This window comes from Triticum aestivum, chromosome 7B (assembly GCF_018294505.1).
Source record: "Triticum aestivum cultivar Chinese Spring chromosome 7B, IWGSC CS RefSeq v2.1, whole genome shotgun sequence".
NCBI lineage: Eukaryota > Viridiplantae > Streptophyta > Magnoliopsida > Poales > Poaceae > Triticum > Triticum aestivum.
The window spans coordinates 600198131-600210656 of NC_057813.1; the positions used below are offsets into that span (position 1 = coordinate 600198131).

At 46.9% G+C, this 12526-nt stretch overlaps 1 long non-coding RNA gene and 1 pseudogene across 6 annotated transcripts; both read left to right on the forward strand.

Moving 5' to 3' along the window:
• Window positions 1-243: 243 nt before the first annotated feature.
• LOC123161687 (uncharacterized) lies at window positions 244-3355 on the forward strand. 6 transcript variants are annotated; one of them, XR_006480824.1, is made up of 7 exons: window positions 245-435; window positions 540-743; window positions 1002-1259; window positions 1359-2276; window positions 2468-2564; window positions 2707-2980; window positions 3088-3355. It is a non-coding gene; the product is annotated as an uncharacterized lncRNA (long non-coding RNA). The 6 variants fall into 6 exon arrangements; XR_006480823.1 differs by lacking the exon at window positions 2468-2564 and having other exon boundaries at window positions 246-435; window positions 1359-2023; window positions 2142-2276; XR_006480821.1 differs by having other exon boundaries at window positions 244-435; window positions 1359-2564.
• Window positions 3356-8642: 5287 nt separating this feature from the next.
• Window positions 8643-9988, forward strand: LOC123158244 (F-box protein At5g25290-like; annotated as a pseudogene).
• Window positions 9989-12526: the final 2538 nt, after the last annotated feature.

Genomic DNA, 12526 nt, shown 5'->3' on the forward strand with positions numbered 1-12526 from the left:
TTGACGTAACTAATAGCAGGACCATCTGAACCCGTAATCCTGGCCGTAGGTCCACCTCTAGGGATCTGGGCTAGTGGGCCTGTCAGAACAAATTTGCGTCTCAGGAAAATGGGTCGACCGACAAAATACGACGGGGAACAGTGGTGTACGGTCATTCGCGGGCTGCGTTTTTTAAAGCAATGTGACGGCGACGAGCCGAGCCGTGGCTCGCGTCCGTTGTCGAAAGTTGTGCTGTGGATCAGAATTGCGTACACGCCGTTAGCTCCAAAAACGGCGCCCTCACGGGTGCCCTATAGTCAGTTCAACCTTTCCCTATTCCCTCCCCCTCCCGAGCTCGTCGGCGGAGGGCGAAAAAACGGCGGCGGCGAGCAATATGGGAGGAGCTGCTGCCCTGCCCGACAACTCACTCGAGTTTCTACTGGATCTGGTTGACAGGTAATTGCTCAGCTGTATTCTTCAATTCCTTTCGTCCTGCTCCCTGCAGACGTGCGAGCGGACTATGGCGATGACAGGCCTTTGATTTGTTGAACGTGCTGTAGGTTTCCGCTCAGAGAGGTCATTGCGGACGTTCAGCAGTCAGATCCGTTGGCGGTGAGGCTCGACCCCCCCTGCGCGGTTGTGGTTGGACAGTTCGGCGGCGCTGTTGAGCACATGAATTCTGGCGGCTAGAAGAAAGAATCACCAACCCAGTCCATGGAATCGACCGGCAAGGTGAACCCAGAGGTGCCGGGGTGGCCCAGAAGGTACAAATGAAATTAGTGTTCTTTCTGACTGGATGGTTTTGATTTTTGCAAGTAATGTCACATATTTTCTGTGTATGTCAATGGATGCATGGGGCTATGATTACTAGTGTCAGCTGGCTGCACTCCTAATTTTTGTGGTAATCCATGTGTACAATTAGCATAGATGTGTTTGTAGGTGGATCATGTCATTCATTGATTGATATACCCTGGTATATGAAAGATGAATGCAGCAATTAAAATATCTGAATATGATTTCAGGTTGAGAATTGGCCGTGCACCTCCGGATAGGGCACCCTGCCCCTGGTAGAGTCACTCCACTGGAAGAAACAATTCAGATGTACAACCATCGGACAATGTAGAGAAACCAGAGATTGGAATGAGTTTTGACTCCCTAGGGAAGCCTACGATTTCTATAAGTTGTATTCTAGGGAGCTTGGATTTGGTATAAGATATGGCAACTGTCGTCTGAATGTCGAGCGGACAAATTGTATGCAGGAGATCGTCTATGGATGCTTGGTTAGCAATTAAACCAAAAAATCATGAAACCAAAGTTTTTTTTATTGCTTGCACTGAATTTCACTTCTATGCTTAGCAAAATTTAATTTTCATTTGTAGGGAAATCCTGAGCAGCAGAATAGCTGGTCTTGCCGGTGCGAGTGCCCTTAAATGATCAGACTTTTTAGAGCTGCTCACAATGGATGGTTGATAGGTGAGCACCGGTCAAGCCACAACCATTCAATGTCCCTTACTTGCGGTGAAAAGGTTCATTGGCCGTCCCACAAGCACATAGATATGTACACAAAAGACTTGGTGAAGCAGCTTAGGGGGAACAATGTGAACCTCAACAAGGTGTACACCATAGTTGGCAGCTTCTCCTGTTCATCTCAAAATGTGCCTTTGACAAAGCAGTCTTCTCCTGAATCTGTGTGGCCGGATAAGTCGAGACCAGGCTGCCGATGATGTGAACAAGACCCTTGCTGTGTTTAAAGAGATACAATGCAACGACCCAGAGTTCACCTACAGAATCCAAGGGGATGACGAAAGCAGAATCAAGAATCATGTGGACAAATGAAAATAGCAAGCTGCAGTACAAATTCTTTGGTGATGTCATCGTTTGGCACAACGTATCGGACTAATTAATCTCTATGACATGCCCTTTGGGTTGTTTGCTGGAGTGAACAATCACTTCCAGAGCATAATTCTAGCTGGTGTCTGGATGCGTGACGAGTAAGTCGGGAGCTTCCAATGGGTGTTCTCTGAATTCATCAACGTGATGAGGGGTAGACACCTACAGACAATACTGACAGATATGTACATTGCTCTCTGAGCAGCACATATTACGACTAATATGTGAAATGTACATTCAGATAACTATGTTGTTTTATGTGCAAATTGTAGATCAAGCGAGAGACATGGAAGTTGCAATCAAGACTGAGTTACCCGGGACTGTACACACCTACTCGGTGGCCCCGATGATACGGTCGGCAGCAGCGGTGGCGTTATCTCCACAACGGGGATGTTCTTCCTCCACATGTACATGCTTTAGCAAATACATATATTTTTTCAAGTACTACTACATACATAAGAATTACTCTGAACTTCTGAAGTGTGAATTGCCTATATAGTGTCAGTTTTCAGAAAACAACCTTGTTTATGTGATGGTTCAATGGCCGAATGATATTATTCTTGACAAACTTGTTTTATAAAAACAAATGGTGTTGCAGACACGCGTCTTAGGAAAATCAACAAGCAGTATTGGTGGTTTGTGAGAACTGAACCTTTGAATCCATTGAGAACCAGGGTGCTGGTATTTTGAGTCCAGTGAGAACCTTTGAATTCTTTGTTCAGGGCATTGTTCAGAATCTTTTGATAGGGCCTAGTTAGTCCTAAAAGCATACAATCATGTTGGAGTACTTGTCATAAAAGTTCCTCTCATTTCACTCCATTCAAAAAACAATTGCAGATTTATACGGCTGATCAGGCTTTAAACTTTGCTGATTGTTCGCGGAGGGACAACTTGACAGCATGCTGTTTCATCATATCATTGCAAATACTCTTCATTCAAAACTCTTGTGCCTTTTGTGAACACACGGTATAGTCGAGCATTCATATGGTGACTTCCAACTACAGAATTATCTCTGAATCGGTGAATCCACATCCTGGAAGCGGAATAATCTCCAAACCTCATGCTCGAATTGGTTTGCACAAGTAATTATTTACCAACTGGATTCAAATATGTGAGCATGGCCAACTGTCTACTATATTTTCCATTATGCCAATGACCATCTGCCAGTGCATCAGTTCTTATCCATCTCACAATAAACCTATTTCCGTTTTGTGCCAGGCAAAGTCTTCCAAGCAAAACTGCAGGAAGCAAGAAACCAAGCAGTAGTTTGTAATCCTGTTGAGTTTACTGAATGGACTTCATGTTTACTAAATGTTGAGTTTACTGAATGGACATCATATTTCAGAATTTTGAGGGTTCTCTTGGCTGTACACTGAATCTTGAGTTTGTGTCTTTCTGTACACTTTCTTGCTTTCTCAGCAAGAAAGCATCAAAACGTTGAGTTTACTGAATCTTGTGTATTTTTTACGTGCCTAGTAATCATCAGCTATACATACACTGTACTAGTTTGTGTCTTTCTGTAACTGAAAAGTAGACAAGCGTCATCGGCTGATTCTGCCGAGGGGGTCGCTCCCGAAACCTGCCGAACCCTCCATTCGCATTCAGGCCGATCAAAGAGGGTGCTACCAAACGGCTGCCTACCCGCTTTGATGCCGGCCAGACGGACATGACCGGAGGGCTGACCGCGTTGGCATTCACGCAACACGGCGACAGGGAAGACTCCGGCTGCTGCGTCTGCATTGAAACGACACCGGTTCATCTGCCCGGGTGGCCGCAATGCCCTACCCACCACCGCATCTCCTCTCCTCCGCACACGTCCTCCGAATCGTGGAGCCGCCACCCATGGCCTCTCGGCCCATCGACCATCATAACACCAAGAACTAAAACCTTAACCTTGCGGTTTGTTGTAGCTGTCGGCAAGCTGAGAGCTGCCATTCCTTGCCACAAAAAAAACCCTGAGAGCTGGCATTCCTCACAAAATATATACATATATTTGAGAGTCTGCCATTACTTGTGACTTGTGAGGAGCTATACCCATTGCGCAATCAGTGTGCACATCTCTGGGAGTATTTGGTGGCTTCGCGCTCCTAACGGCCGTTTGTACAGGAAGAAGACCGGATAGATTTTATGGAGAGGTAGGTGACCGTTTGGGGGCGCCGTCATGAGTTCCCGTCCATGAAACAGGAGGCTCCGTCAGGTGCGGATCTGGACCTGGACACGATCGTAACGTTAGCCAGCAGCAGTAAATGCGCGGGCCGGGTAAGATTTTCGCACCAATACGTGCACTTGTACTGCGAGAAATACGAGCTAGGGCAAACATCTCGAGGCGAATGGAAAGAGCAGATTTCGTGTCCATCTGAGCTCATGCTCAGAAGCGAATTTTTGCTCAACTTTATACTACTTTAGTACAAAGTTGTTTGGGATGGGAAGAGTACAAGGTAAAACATTATTATTTTGTCCTCTTGTGCTTCTCCAATTTCCAATGCAAAGAACATGCAAGACCATGTACTTATCTGTAGAGAGCATGCAAGACAATGTACAATGCAAGCCGGTGCTTATCTGTAGAGAGCAGATGCTTAATTAGGCACCCTGTCATAGACATAAGCACCGGTGCTTAAGAAAAATACAGTTTATTTTATTAAGTACCCTCTAAACATCTTGCATTGTACATGGTCTAAGAAGGCGTGAACCCTTAGCATTATGACTTCATGTTATCTATTCTTTGTCATCACGCTTGCTTTTGGCACACCCTTTGATGTGACCCGACCTGCATTTCGAACAGTCAATGCGGGAACAAGTTCAAAAAAAGACAAAAACAGATTGAACAGATGCATGAAAGCCTCATTGTTTTATTTACTTCTCTTCTGATTCGAATTTTGTTGTCAAATTTACCTAAGACGCATATAGGGCACATGCATGTTCTCCCTAGCTCTAGCCCACGGTACTATTTATTTTCTTCATTCAGTACCTAGTGTTCATACGAAAGAAACAAAGCAAGCAGGCCATTCGCCTATTAATTAGCAAACATATCAATACTTCAGTTGCAACCATTAGAACTTCCAAGTCCTAAAGGGTCTAAAGTCTCAACTTTCAAATGTCAAAAACAGACCAAATGGATGTGCTGCTTTAAGATGAATCCTAGGAAAAAAGTCTGGAGGGTAAATAAGGTAATTTCTTGGCCAGCTTCAATATTTATAACATGCAACAGTTTCATTGATTTATAGCATGCTGTCATGCATACCAAGAATTCTACTACTACAAGGAGTCTTCCTGTGCACAGGTGCCATGACGATATGTCATATAATCAATGGGTTAATGCATGCCGGTGAATTTGATCTTGCGGTGGTACGTGGCACATGGCTGGCAATGTTGCAAGCACACAATCCTACATGATATATGCATGAGCACTAATTGCACCTATGTACAAGATAACTTCACAAAAGACAAAAAAACACTACTCCCTCTCTCTCAATTTACAGGGCGTGCGCGTACCCCTAGGTCGTCAATTTGACCAACCTAATACAAGTCATATATTACAAAAAATATACAAATATAAACTTCAGATGTTCTAATTTCAAAAGATATAATTTTTGTGTTATATAATTTATATTAGGGTGATCAAATTGGCAACCTAGTTATACGCGTAGGACTTGTAAACTGAGACGGAGGAAGTAGCTGTAGCCGCGAGTGCATCGCTATCTTAATGCCGCAGCAAACACTCACCCTAGCCCCAATTGCATCACCACGTCTGCTCTTTTTAGGCACCAAACCTACATATGGATCTATCTTCAGGAAAGTGTGCCAACAACAAAACAAAGATGTTCAATTGATTTCTGTTAAGAAAAGGTATAGGACCGATTCCTTAACAAGGAAGATATATGGACGCTATTAAATACTTAATCACTTCTGGAAACAGTGGCGGGGCAAGGATTTAACCAAGCCTAGTGCGGTTGCTGTCTCTGAGGCCTAATTTGGTCGGAAAGGTGAAGTTTCCCAGGGCACTAATCCACCTCGGGGAGATTTACATGATTTTGGTTGCGAGGGAGAGCGAGCGAACGAGTAGAGGGTTTTCTCCCCGACCAGTTGATACAAGGGATATCTACCCGGGGATGGGCCGTGGAAAGGTCAGGGCTCTTCCTCCCTCGCGCGAAACCAAACGGCGTTGTTTGCTTGCCCAGGGCAAACTCAATACGTGGTTTAGCCAACCGGGGAAAAGGCAGGGATCCCTCGCAACCAAATGGGGCCTGAGTGAAGGGAGAAACCACGGAAGAAACACCCAGGGCCAACCTAAAATCACTAAAAACTTCTCAAAAGGAAAAGTATCCACCGCCATGGGCTCCAAGGCTTGCCACCACCCCTATCCTCGTGCATGTGTTTCTTGAAGGAACTGATTGCGCACATATTAATTTTTATTGAAGGAAGTAAATCCCAGACGAAACGCCCTTCAAATCGAAACCTGTAAGGGTTCAATCATGGATGCCAGGTTCTTCTTCAGATAATCGAATAGCTAGCAACCACCAAATCAATCGAGCACACGCGCGCGCACGAACCGTGATCTGGAGAATCCACATACTGCTATCAGATACGCTATGCAACAATCGAAGTAGGCGCGACACAAATACTTTAACTAAACCAAACAGATTAAGCTAACGGTAGGGCACCGACAGACGCTTCGGAATGGTGCGCTCACTGGGGAGGGAAGGCACGCCTCCCGGCCGAGCGACGTCGGGATCCCTCTTCTCTCTCATCGGCGGTCGCCACCTCGCTATGCGCCTCCAGCGAGTAGAACGGTGGGGCCCACGTGGGTTTGGGACGGAAACGAATGGGCTTGACTGCTCATGAGCTAAAAGTGGCCCGGACTGCCATAAATGAGCTATCAGCACGCTCGTGTAGGGCCGAAGGACCTCGAGGATCGACCTGGCAGCCAAGCTAAAAGGGTCATGTCAGGCCGGCCCTAAGAACAAACATTTTTATGAATCACAAAATTTTTTATTTAGCATGTCACCTACATTTTCTAAATTATATAAATCATTTTTTCACTGTATAAATACTTTTCGAAAATGTAAAAAAAATTAAAATTCAGGAACATTTTTAGATATAAATTACATTTTTATGTATGATTTTTTATTAATTATCAGATTTTTTAAATTATATAAATAATTTTTAAAATATCAAGTACATTTTTCTAAAACACGTGACATTTTCTAAATGTCACAAACAGTTTGGTTACACATTATTAATAAATTTCTATACATTATTATTGAATATATCAAAATATAATCAACAATAAAAATAAAGGGAAAAACTGAAACCATAAGATAATAGGTACATCGTTTGGATCTGATACAAAGTTGCACAAGATCTTGCATATTCTAGAAAAAAATTTATCAATTGGATGTGGAATGGTTGCTGAATGCCTACATCAAATTTATACTATGTCAATCATTTCTTACCTATGCACAATTTGACTGGATTTTGTTGTCATTGATAGAACAACTACAAAAGCCATATCTAACTATTCAAGATACACCCTTAATCCTATGGTTTCGTTTTTCTTTCTTTTTATTACTGGTCAATTTTTGTTCTAGATTGAGTACTCCCTTCTTTTGTTTAGAACACTACTTATTTTGTACATGGGGGTTGAATTGTTTGTTCTCATTTCATCCAAGAATCGCACATGTGAGTATACCTGGCCATCCGTCTTGCCAGGTCGGGCTTCGGGTCGTGCCTAACAAAGCCCCAAGTAGAAAACCTAGGCCTAAGTCTGGCCCGGCCGTCAGGCCTAGAAATCAAGCCCAAGCCCCCCATCAATGAAAAAGCCTGCCGAGCCTCGGGTCGAGCCTCTTCCCTAAATCACAAATATGGTAGGCCCAGGCCCAGCCTGACCCGGCCTTCGGGCTCAAAACCTAGGCCCAGGTCTGGCCTGCATGCAAGATCGGGTTTGGTTGGGCCGGGTCAGGCCGGTCGGGCCCGGTATCCCATGGCCAGGTATATCTGCAAGTGATCAAACTCCAATTTAGGGCATCTAACAAGGTATTGTCTGGAACAATTCAAGTTCTTTTTTGAGAAATGGATGACTTTATACACTATATTGGTCCTTGCTAGTTACTACAAAAGCATTTTATAAATATTAATGGTTTCATTATTTGTGTGCTTAAGTTGCTAGCAGAGTTGGCACATATTTCTCTATATGAATTAAAAATTATATTCATGAAGCTATTTTAAAGGCTTTTGTTTCATCGAGTAAGAGGGACTGAGCTTCTGCCTTCCAATTCAATGGACATATAATATGTAGCCCAAAAAATCAGGAAAAAACAAAAAAATATCTACATGGCATGTCTAGTCTGCATAAAATACCGCTAAACTTTGATTTGGTGAATTTGGGGTACAGTGTGGAAGGAATCTTTAAATTCGAGGTCAAAATATGACCGAATGTCGACTTAGGGGTAATTTTTGTCACAAGGGTATATCTTAAGAGTAGAAAAATGGAATTATAACTCTTTAAAAAAATTGAGCAAGTATAACTTTTTAATTAAATAACAAAAGCGTCGTTTGGGGGCGATAAACAAGTTTTGGGCTACCTACAGTTGGGCCTCGCGCGTGTACTAGGCCCAACCTGATTCCTCGCGCACGCTGACTCTCAAACCGGCCGCCGCCTCCGCCGCTGATGGAAAAGGAAAACCTCCGACGCCTGGCCTTACTATCCTCTCCCGCTCCGGCTTCCACCACCCCGTCCTCGTCCACCCGTCATCTCCACGTGCACTGCCTCCGACATGTCTGGATCTCCTGCCGTGTGGCCGGAGCTGCCGGAGGACATCCTGATGGTCGTCCTCGCCGCCCTCGAGATCCCCGACCTCATGCGCGCCGGCTGCATCTGCACCTCGTGGCACTCCGCCTACACCGCCCTGCGCAGCCTCGGCAAGCAGAAGCAGACCCAGACGCCATGCCTGCTCTACACCTCTGAATCCGCCGGTGAGCATGTTGCGTGCCTCTACAGCCTCATGGAGAAGAGGGTCTACAGGCTGACCCCCGGAGCCGCCTCTCCGCCACTGGTTCATCATCGGGTCCTCATTGGGCTTCCTGGTCACCGTCGATGACAGGTCCGAGATGCACCTCGTCAATCCAATCACCGGCCAGCAGATTGCTCTCCCTTCAGTGACCACCATCGAGTACGTGAAGCCCATCTTTGACGAGTCACGTTCTGTCCACGAGTATGAATACCCAAGTCACTCTTCAAGAGAAGCTTTCTTCACGCCGTCGATCATGCCTCGTTGCAAGCTGAGGGAATACTGCTTCCAGTTCAAGGCGTTTGTGTTCCATGATGCACCCACAGGAAGCTACATCGTGGTGCTCATCCACAAGCCATTCACTCACATCTCGTTTGCAAGAGTACGGGATGATAAGTGGACCTTGCTGCGACCACACTGTCACTACCGTGACTGCACCTACAAGGATGGGTTCTTGTATGCAGCGAGTTTGATGGGAGAAATCCATGCCTTCGATCTTAGTGGTCCTGCTGTTACAATGAAGATTATTAGGGGCAGCGACGACGATTTTGATCCCGATGCTGTACAGATCGTTCAGGCCCCATGGGGTGGTCTGCTGCTTGTTTCAAGATTAAAAGAGTTCGAAGATCCTGACCCTAAAGTTTCTGCCCTGAATACTATGGAAATTAAGTTACACAGAGTTGATGATGGCGCAGAGAAGCTTGTGGAAATTGATTGCTTGCCTGACCATGTGCTATTTCTTGGGCTTAACGATACACTTTGTCTAGTGCCAAAAATTACCCTGCTCTCAAGGGGAATCATGCCTACTTTACTGACGATCAAGAGTACAATCAAAGACGTAAGAGTAGTCGTCGTGACATTGGAGTAGTTGACTTGGGCAATAATAGTAAGGAGGACCTTGTGTCTCCTCAGCTTTGATCCACTGGCCTTCTCCTGTGTGGATTACACCCAGTCTTACTATGATGAAACTGCCATCGAATGACCGTTGGCTCAGTGGACCGTTGCGTGGACTCCCGAAGATACAAGAGGGCACCTTGAGAGCTCTCTATACCGCCCTTGGGATCCCATTCAGCCTTGGTCCAACTGGCATGCTCCAGTGTTTGAAGAAGTAGGTCACTTAGGCGCTCGCCGGAGGGTGAGCTTGTTGCCTAGGCCCTAAGCTGTGGAAGACCATGTGCAGCAGAATATGAAATGGTGGCATCGAGGGCTGATTATTCAGGAGGCCGCATGATGGCATCATGCTGTCAAGGTATCATCTGTATCAAGTATTTTAAGTTTCATGAACGTGTCTCCTTCGTTATGTGTGGGACACTGAAACTTTATTGTGTCTTATTTGTGATGTGTGTGTGGTTGTGTTTCTTTTATGACTTGTGAGAAAGTCGGAGAAATAAGAACTTTGTTAGTAATTGTTGTGTTTGGTTTGTTGCGATTTGTCACTGGTGAACTTCTGACGATCACTGTAACGGTTGTCAAGCTGCTTTGTTGTCCTGCCTTGTTGCTGTTTGGGGCTGATGTACAGTTGTTCTTATGAGACTAGTCTTCTCTTACCGTTGTTCATTTATTCAGTTAATTTGACTTGTCGTCTGTGATGTCTGTGACTGCTAGCTTCTGTATGCAAGATATCAAGAAGCCAATGAAAAGAAGTCAATATTAAAGAGCTAGCAGGTATGAAATCTAAGCTGCTGCTGTTTTTAGTTATGTTGATGAATACTTGGCTGATATATTGTTGTTTCGTGTTTTATATGCCTGATATAGCTCCACTTAGAAGTTATTGGAATACATTTCATTAATCTGTGGCTTTATTATTATTATTATTATTATTATTATTATTATTATTATTATTATTATTATTATTATTATTATTATTATTACCACTATTTTTATTTTTATTTTTATTTTGTTGAAAGGCATCACATACGATAAACAAATACCAGCTTTCTAATGGTCTGCACCACAATAAAAAAGTATAGTGTGTCTTTGAGTCCTAGCTTATTTATATGAAAGAAATGTTGTTGGTAGGATCAAGTACTCTACCAGTTCTAGGGCGTAGGTGGTAAGGGAAGGATGGAGGGAGACGTGGCGAGGATCGGGCGCGCCGGCGGCAGGGCGCCGTCGCGGCTAGGAGAGGGGCGGCGGCTAGGGCTGTTGGCGGCTAGGGTTCCGGCTCCTCAGGGAGCCGGGCAATAGGAGATAATATTCTTCTTATTGCTTGCCTTCAAAAAGAGTCTTACAACCTATATTTATATCCTAGATAACTTGTAGAAGAATCAACCTAAGATAACTTGCCTAAGATAACTTGCCTAATCTGAAAATAAAAACTAAGATAACTTGCGGCCTAAGCCGGCCGGCCATAACACTTCTCCCCGCCTGCACAAACAGCTCGTCCTCGAGCTGCAAGGTGGGGAAGCGCTTGCTTGAACTCTTCGAGGTAATCAACCAGCGTCAAACACCTTCTTGACATCTGGGGCGGCCAGGTCAGTGGCGACGACGTCCTCCGGAATGTAGTCTGCCACCTCCAGGTAGAAGAGTCGCGGGCAGGCGTGGCCGGGCTTGTAGGGTTCGTCGCAGTTGAAGCACAACCCTTGGCGGCGACGCTCGAGTATCTCAGCTGGGGTGAGCCGGCGGAACGGGCGCCCCGCGTTTGCGGCAAGGGGTGCCGCAGAAGCCTGCACAGGCCGACCCTGCGCGGAATCCGGTCCGGGTAGCGACCCAGTAGTCTGGGACGGTGATTCCTGCTGGATGGCCACCGCGCGGCACTCGAACGCGCGGGCGTAATACATGGCCGACTGGAGATCCTGGGGTCCCCGAAGCTCCACGTCCATGCGGATATGGTCCGGTAGACCGCCCACAAATAACTCGGCACGCTGAGTGGCGGAGACGCCCGACGCGTGGCACGCCAGGGCCTGGAAGCGGTCGGCGTAGTCCTGCACCGTGGATGTGAAAGGTAAGCGGCCGAGGGCCGCCAGTCGGCTCCCGCGGATAGGAGGCCCGAACCGGAGGAGATAGAGCTCCCGAAAGCGCTCCCATGGTGGCATGCCGCCCTCGTCCTGCTCGAGGGCGTAGTACCAGGTCTGTGCTGCGCCACGAAGATGATAGGACGCGAGCCAGGTGCGATCCGAAGCGAGCGTCCGCTGCCCTCGAAAGAACTGCTCGCACTGGTTGAGCCAGTTGAGGGGGTCCTCCGTGCCCTCGTAGGTGGCGAAGTCCAGTTTGGCGAAGCGAGGGGGTGTCGGCCCGCCGTGCCCGGGGGCGGCGTAGTTGCCGCCGGCGCGTATGCTGGGTCGGGAAGCGCCGGGGCGTAGTTCGCCGAGCTGGAGGGGTGATCAAACCGCAGGGAGGGCGTCGGGTGTTCCGGCGCCATGGAGTAGACCGCCCCGAAGACGAGCCGGTCGCCCAAGCGGGGATCGGCGATGGTGACGGTGGAAACTGCACCTGGTGCAGGGGCCGACCCGTAGCCCTAGGCGCGGGTGGTGGTACTGTCGATGGCGGCGGCGCCTGGTGGAGCTGCACCGGCGCCTGCGGCGTGGGGGCCGGCGGTGACGCCGGAAGAAGCTGCTGGGTCTGGCCCTGCTCCGAGGCGCCGGTGCCCAGGTTAGGGCTGGGCGGGGCCGGTGGAGGACCCTGCTCCGAGGCCGCTGGAAGGTAGGGCG